This window comes from Psammomys obesus, unplaced genomic scaffold (genome assembly GCF_907164565.1).
Source record: "Psammomys obesus unplaced genomic scaffold, mPsaObe1.curated_primary_1811, whole genome shotgun sequence".
Lineage (NCBI taxonomy): Eukaryota > Metazoa > Chordata > Mammalia > Rodentia > Muridae > Psammomys > Psammomys obesus.
In genome coordinates this window covers 19,175,059-19,183,549 of record NW_026596117.1, presented here as the reverse complement: position 1 = coordinate 19,183,549, position 8,491 = coordinate 19,175,059, and the positions used below count along the sequence as shown (strand labels likewise).

Here is an 8,491-nt window from a genome sequence, read left to right as displayed (position 1 = left end):
TTTCAATAGAGGGATATCAAATGGCAAAGAAACACTTAAAGAAATGTTCAAAGTCCTTAGTCATCAGGAAATGCAAATCAAAACGACCCTGAGATTCCAACTTACCCATAAGAATGGCTAAGATATAATTCCTTTTAAGAGCAAGCATATTTCTGTTGCTTTTTTTTTTTTTTTTTTTTGGTCTCACTGTGAATTCTCTTCTGGTATTTTCCCACTTTCCCACTTGGAGGACTTTATATACTCAGCAGGTAAGTTACATTGTGAATACACTTCTGTTTTCTTTAACTTGCCTTGTAGTATCTGAATGAAGACCAGAGGTTCAGATGATTGAGTCCCTCTCTCTCACACACATGCACACACACACATACAGGTACCCGTACATGCAGGCCTTATCCAGTACAACCTCCAACAGTAGCTTCAAGGATGAAGTAATTTTGAGGTGCAGGCCCCATCTTGCCGTATTGGATGTGTTGTGGACCACATTTCAAGAGAGGCCCTTGAAGGGCAATGTGTGAGATTCGTGTTGGTTTCTTCATCTATACAGCCCAAACCCGTAACCTTACTTGTTTACTGTGGTGTATTTCAAAAGACCAGGTCTATCCTGTGAAAAACATCCCACAGACACGACTATTCCATTCATAAGCCCCATGAATTTGTTTGCCAAGGTGCCTGCCAGTAGCATGCTTGCTAGGCTGAGCTGTGTTCTTTTCTTTACTACTCTCCATCTTCAGGCAGGAGAAAATGAATTACAGATCTGCTTTTCAACTACATACTTTCTAGTGCTCTTGATTAATATGTGTGGTAGAAGGCAACAATCCAACCTTTTTTTCTTTTCTGTGTGGGTAACCATTACCCACGACCAAGTAACAGTCATTGAATTTTATGAAAACTTTTTTGAACAGGCTATAATTTACTTGATAGTATTAGAAATAGGTAATATTTTGAGACTTATTTTATAAATTAGTATGTGGTCAGGGTCTGAAATATTTAATATGTTTTAGGAAAGTTTGGAATACATTTTTAAATAACCAAGAATTTCTTTTTAACCTGCAAGTGAAATTTTGTACAGTTACCGTGTACAACATGATGTTTTGAAATATACACGCACTGGAAACTACATCAAGCTAACTTGGGCATTTATTCACTGTCTTTGTTTTTTTTTTTTTTAATGCTCAGAATCTATTCTTTAAACGATTACAAGCATAGATACATTGTTATCAGTCAGCACTATCAGATTATCAAGTAGACCTCCTGAAGACTGAGATTTTTTTTTTTAATTGTTAGAGGCAAGATGTTTTTTAAAGTACCTTTTTGATTATCTGTATGTGTCTATGAGTGCAGGTGTTCATGAAGGCCAGAGGAATTTTAACCCCTACAGCTGGAGTTACAGGATGTTGTGAAACGGCTGACGTGGGTGCCAGGAACCAAACCTGGGTCTTCTGCAAGAACAATACGCACTCTTAGTCACAAAAGCATCTCTCTAGCTTCAAAGAGGCAGGGTTGAAATATACATATGTATATATTAACTATGAAGATATATTTTATATGTGCCTAATGCATTGATCCATTTGCTTTTTTTCTATATTTTCATTTTACAAATTTTTGCAAAGATTTACCATGTTCTAAACTTTTACGGATAACTGAGATGGATGAGTACTCCTGTGTGGCCCTGTCACTTATTCTGACCTGTGAAGGCTTTGTTATTGCATGTATCCAAGCTCAGAATCACTGTCCATGTCTGGTGTCTTTTTTTTAAATTTTATTTTTCTTGTTAGTTACATTCTGTTAATTCTGTATCCCAGCTGTATCTCGCTCCCTCATTCCCTCCCCAATCCCACCCTCCTTCCCTCATCTCCTCTCTGCCCCTTTCCAAGTCCACTGATAAGGGGGGACCTCCTCCCCTTTCATATGACTCCGTTTTGTCAGGTATTTCAGGACTGGCTGCAAAGTCTTCTTCTGTGGCCTAACAGTACTGCTCCTCCCTTGGGGGGTGGGGAGGTCAAAGAGCCAGTCATTGAGTTCCTGTTAGAAATAGTCCTTGTTCCCCTTACTATGGGAAACCAATTGATTACTGAGCTATCACAGGTCACATCCGAGCAGAGGTTCTAGGTTTTATCCACTCATGGTCTTTGGTTGAGTGTCCATCCTGGTGAGTGTCTTAAGAGGTAATGAGCTGCTTCATTTTTAGTGACACCTTTCATGTTTACATTTTTTGTTTGGTTTTATTTGTTTGGTTCTAACATAACTAAAATTAACCTCCTAAATATTTGCCACCCCGTGTCCCTTTTGCTTTTAACATTTCTGGGTCCTTATGCTTTTAGTGTGCCTTTTATGAAAAGCAGCCAGTACATTTTTGTGATTTTTCTTTTCTTTCACTCAGGAAACCTTCAGCTACTTCAATTTAATTGATTGTGACTACTCTATGAAATTGTTTCATCATTATTTTTCTTCTTTTAATAGAAGCTGAGTTCTTTTTTAATTATTGTTTTCATGCAAAAGTTTCCATCTACCATATTGAAAGTATAAATACTTTCCCATAATTTAGTCTATACATGTAAAATATTAGATTTAACAAGAAAGGGTAAGTAGAGTGTTACATTTATACCTTGGCCCTCTCCTGAGCAAATCATTGTATTTTAATTTCAGTCAGTCAAGTTTTCCTTTTAAGAATATGTTTTGATTTGTTTATTCTTTCTTTTAAAATATTTGCTTATTAGTACGGGCACACGTGTGTTAGCACGCATGTGCGCATACTGTTTATGAGCAGATCTCTCCAAGGGGAGATCAGAACTCCACGTCAGATCCCTTGGAACTGGAGTAACCAGTGGTCATGAGCCACCCTGTGGCTGCTGGTAAGTGGACCCAGAGCCTCTGCAAGAGCAGTGCATGCTTTAACAGCTGAACCTTCTCTCCAGCCCTTCCTCCCCCTCCTCTTTTAAACTATGGCTTAAAAAAAAAAGCAAAACAAAGAAACAAAAACTTAAATTCCTCAAAGGAAACTATCAGATTTTTTTTTTAATGTTTATAAAGGAAAGGGACACATACAAAAACAAAATCCTTGACCCTAAAGGATGTCTAAAGAAGAACTAATAGGTTGGACCTTTCTCGAAAACTACTAAAGGTTTACTAAGGGGTCTAATTTTTCAGGCTTAAAGCGAATTCAGGAGGGGTGTCGCAGTGCTAGGTAAATGGACACTGATCACTGCCAAGATCCTTGGAATGAGTCTTGCTGTCTCACGATGCGGATAAAAGAGAGAGGGACAACAGAAAGTGCTCAAGGCCCCAATCAACATTCTCAGGTGGAGAATTCATCATGAAAGTTCAAACAGTATGCACATAGGCAGGCAGTATTGGGGCAGAGATGCCGGGGACTGTCAGCCAGTGGTACATCTCGGACCAATTCTCCAAAGCCTGGGTGTTCCCGGGCAGTGAAGCCCGCATACTCTTCGTTTCCTTTGGGGTTATGAAGGTCAGTTTCTTCAAGAACCACATTTAAGATGCCCACATGGAAAATGGGCTTATGGGAAACCAAGTCCTTTGGAAACTTGTGAAAAGCTTCATCTCAACGCCAAGGATAACCAGTTTTATCCGAGTTCGGTCTGCATTGGGTACCTTGCTGTTAGTTATCAGCACCATGGAGGTCCAATTCAGCCACGGATAGCCATGCTTGATGGTGCTCTGCCTCACCAACGCTGTAAGAGACTTCAAGAAGGCACTGGCGAGAAAGCAGACCTCCATCAGTATATACTTCTTCTTCTGCTTGAGCTGACCAGTACTGAGGGGTGAGGTCAGCAGGTACTTTGTTCTCTGAACATTTGGCCACAAGATGCCTGGGGCTTCTTCATTTACCCAATCTAACTTTTTTTTCTAAATCCGAGCTAGAAGCCCATCCACGTTCCAGGAGCCTAACTTCAGTGTGTCAGATTTGTTGTTTTCCTGACCTGGAGGAACCTCTGCAGGGAACAGCCTTCTCTTTCACATTTTTTCTTTGCTCCTACCTCACTCTTCTTGGTCTCTTGCTTCCATGAGGGCTCTTCTCCATCTGCCGCTGCTGTGCCTGCCTCCTCAAGTTTTGGCGTCCCTGCGCTGAAAGCCCTTTGGCCTCTGTGTTTCTGGACACCATCCCATGATACAGACAGGCAGCTTTTTACAGGCGCAAAGAATGGAGTCTACCTGTCCCGCCGTGGACGACAGGACTGGTCCCCATCCTTATTCTTTTTTTTTTTTTTTTAATATTTTTATTAGTTACACTTTATTCACTTTGTAACCCCCTATAAGCCCCTCCCTATCCCACCCTTCCTCCCCCTTCTTCACGCGTGCCCCTCCCCAAGTCCACTGATAGGAGAGGTCCTCCTCTCCCTCCTTCTGATCTTAGTCTATCAGATCTCATCAGGAGTGGCTGCATTGTCATCTTCTGTGACCTGGTAAGGCTGCTCCCCCCTCAAGGGAAGGTGATCAAAGAGCAGGCCAATCAGATTATGTCAGAGGCAGTCCCTCTTCCCGTATAGAACCCACTTGGACACTGAACTGCCATGGGCTACATCTGTGCAAGGCTTCTAGGTTATCTCCAAGCCTGGTACTTGGTTGGAGTATGAGTCTCTGGGAAGACCCCTGTGTTCAAATTTCTGGTTCTGTTGCTCTCCTTGTGGAGTTCCTGTCCTCTCCAGATCTTACTATTTCCCACTTCTTACATAAGATTCCATGCTTATTCTTATATAATATAGCTTTACTGGTTCCATCACTTTTCATTGCTGGATCCTTTTCCTCAGTGTCCTGGAGGAAACATCTCTGTGTTGCAAAAATGGGCTAAAAAGTTTGGTTGTTATTTCCTGGTAGGTCATCAGATTTGTTTCTCTCTGCCCACCTTTGAGGTCTTTTCAAAAACCTTTTCGTTGGCATTCTGTATGGTAAACTACTAGGTATACAGGTATGGATTTCTGTACAGCTTTTTTGTTTGACACTTTTGTATATGTGGACTTATGTCCTCCATCATTTTTTTGTTTTTGCCCAGAACTTTCGGTCTTCCAGTCTTTAAATATTACCTCGCCTCCATTATCTATGACTTTTCTTTCTGAAACTTAAAATAGGTTCATGTAATAATGTAGCTCATCCTTAATATCTCTGAAACTTCTGCTCATGTTATTGTGTCATATCTTTGTGACATATTATAAAAATCATTTTCTAGTTCACTGGTTCTTCATTTGTGCTAATCTGCTTAACATATTTTTTATATTGTAACCTAAGTAATTATAATTTTGTTAGTTCTATTTAATTGTTTTTACCTGTAAATTTTAAAGTATTTTGTGTCTTTGTTTACTCATTTTCATCTTTTTAAAAAAATGTAAGTTACATATTTTTTTTGGTTTTGTTTTTAGTGCTCTATACCATATAGTTTTATATTCAGAAGTCTTTGGTGGTAGTGGGATAGCTAACATTATATTTTGTGTCCGATAACCCACTTGTGCCTTTTATAAAATCCTTAGTGAGTTCTTTTTTTTTTTTTTTTTCCTGAGTTCATTCTTAACAATATTTCTAAGACGATCTACATTTAAGCCTTTTCCATTTACCAGGGAATTTTTAGCCTCCTTTTGGTCTTCCGGCTCCACTGTGAGTTCATGTTTATCTTTTTCTACTTGCAGCTAGCCCAAAGATCAGAGTCACCTAGATGGAACTCACCACGTGGAATTTAATGTTGCACATGATAATGGTTAGGTTTTCTCTCCTTCCTCTGTGAGTGGCCGCAATCCTGGAATCTCAGTAGCACATGGAATTTTGTTTCCATAGGTAACTTTGTTTTCATGCGTGGTCCGCTACCTCAAGACAGAAGACCTCGTCGTTCCAGTACACCATAGGGCATAGACTAATACTTTCTTTTTCATGGAGTGGCCATTTAGTCTCTCTTTCTCTGACATAGTACCTTCTGATGGTGCTCTCTCAGCACTACATTTAGGGATACAATGACCTTTTAAAAAACGTCACCTTTACGGTGTAATTTCCCTCATGAACACCCCTGACGACTTTCTGGATGACATGAAAGCTTTCATCATGGTGAACTGGTTACCATGTTGCTCCAGCAACCCTGACCTTATAGCCTTTACACGGTGTTTGCAGTCCTCTTCATGGGAAAGGAGAAAGATCTCTTTAAATGAGAGTGTTCTTACTCTCATGCAGTGACTTTGCCAGTTTTTCAAACCACAACATCTAGAGAGATTTGAATATTACACAAGTGAGAATGAAATGAGAAATCCTCCGCGTTGATTTAAACACACTACATAGCAAATTTGTTTCTGAGAAAAGTCGTTTTTAATTGCAGGAATAACTAGCCAAGGATGAAAATTTAATGAAGTTGTGATCCTTGAAATCTGAGCTTTTTAATTAAAAAGTGAAACTACGTAATGCTATTTTCCCTATCACTCAAACACTTAGACAGGAAGCCAAGCTGGGGCAGCAGTCATTCTGCAAGGGCTGCTGGGATGCCTAGCTCTTTGGTTTACTCCAAGCCTGTCAACAGACCGATGGATTCTGGGGAGACCCAGGCTGGCTGAAACGAATCCGCATGTTAAATTGGAAACCGTTTTTGGTCAATTGGGCAACACCAACAAACAAAACAAAAAACATCATTTGCTGAAAAAAGACTCTGAACTTGAACTTTTATATCACAGAAATAAAAAGGTCACGTGGTGAAGCAGCTGCTTATTTTTCACCATGCACAGCTGTCTTTATGAACAGACAGGTTCACAGGTGGATTTAGATGCCGAAGTCTGTGTGATAGGACGGGTGAGGAGCTTCTGGATGTGCCTATGTGATGTTGCATAAGTTCACGTAGATTCCGAGTCTTCCAACTAACATAGTATTGACAAGTCAACACACACACCAGCATCTAGCACAGGGCAACATCTTAAAAGTAATTTGAAAGACTTTTCCCAACAAATGACGTAATGGTAAATTAACTACAAAATTTTGTGAATGGTATATTCAGGAACATCTTAAAATATTTGTTCTTAAATTTATTTATTTGCTATTTATTTATTTTTATGTGTGTGCCTCTGTGTGGGGGTGTAATTCCATGTGTGTCGTGGTGCATGCACGGAGGTCAGAGGAAAGCTTGTGGGTGTTGGTTCTTCCCTTCTACCATGTGGGGCTACAGAATCAAACTCAGATTGTCAGGCTTGGTGGCAAGGGCCTTGTAGTAGTAGGACACCATTATGCTGAGGGTGGTTTTTCCTCCTGTCCCTTAGCTACTGGAATAATGACTCATAAGAATCATTAAATAGTACACAGATACCTAGGCCATATAGCTAGGCTCTTCTCTGACTAGCTTATAACTTCATTTACCCCACTATACTAATTTACAACTGCCACATGGCCGGCTACCTGAGCTCAGGCACCATGAACCCATCTTTCTCACATTTTGCTCACCAATCTTGTGTGCCTGGCTCTGTCCCAGAATCCCTTCTGCTTTCCAGAAGTCCCACCTATTTCCTTTCATAGCCATGGGCCATAGTTTTGTTTTTGTTTTTTTTTAATTGACAGGTGTTGCATCCATACAATACAGAAGAGATTTCTTTACCTGCAGAGCCATTTCGCCTGTGAGGGGCCATGTCATTTTATTACTTAGAGTGCTGCCTAGTCTTACGTCACCTTGAAACACAAACGAGTTATCTGAAAGGAGGGGACCTTAATTAAGAAAATGTCTCCATAAGATCTGGATGAAAGGCATCACCTTAATTCCCTAATTGATGAGTGCAGCCATCCCTGGGCTGGAGATCCTGGTTTCTATAAGAAAGCAGACTGAGCAAGCCAGTAAGCAGGCGCCCTCCATGGCCCCCCTTCATCAGCTCCTGACTCCAGGATTCTGCCTTGCTCGAGGTCCTGTCCTTTGATGATGAACAGAGCTGTGGAAGTGTAAGCCAAATAAACCCTTTCCTCCTCCCCCCACATCCGACTTGTCTTTTGGTCATGCTCACAGCAATAGAAACCCTAACTGAGACACTTAACAAGGTTTTAATTCAGACAGGGTATTGTCATGTAGCCCAAGTCGGCTTTGAACTCGAGCTCCTCCTACTTGTGCCTTCCAGGTACCGGGATCACACTCATGTGCCATCATACCCCACTACACTTTCTCTTAAAACCCTATGAAGAGAACTGGATTGGATACAAGTTAAACAAAAGTTATCACAGCATCACTTGTCGTGAATCAAAACCCCAATGTTCACTAATTATAGCCATTTTATATGAAGTTCTTCTAGAAAGAGTGTAGCTTATGTGAATAGCTTATTTTTATTTCTTGTAATGAAATCTCTGAGGTCTAGCTCTACCATCAAGAAGTCAGAACATTTTCATTCAATTAACTTAAATTATGTAATGTGAAAATGAGTGATGGCCGGGAGTCTGATGGCTGGTATGATTCTGGTGAGAAATTATATTTCACACATTGGTTTATTTTGTTAGAATTTTCTTGGGGCAATAAAAATAGTGTTATACAGAAATT

The 8,491-nt window shown here is 40.3% G+C and overlaps 1 pseudogene; it reads right to left on the bottom strand.

The window, feature by feature from the left end:
- Positions 1-3,180: 3,180 nt before the first annotated feature.
- Positions 3,181-7,582, bottom strand: LOC129692723 (DNA-(apurinic or apyrimidinic site) endonuclease-like; annotated as a pseudogene).
- Positions 7,583-8,491: the final 909 nt, after the last annotated feature.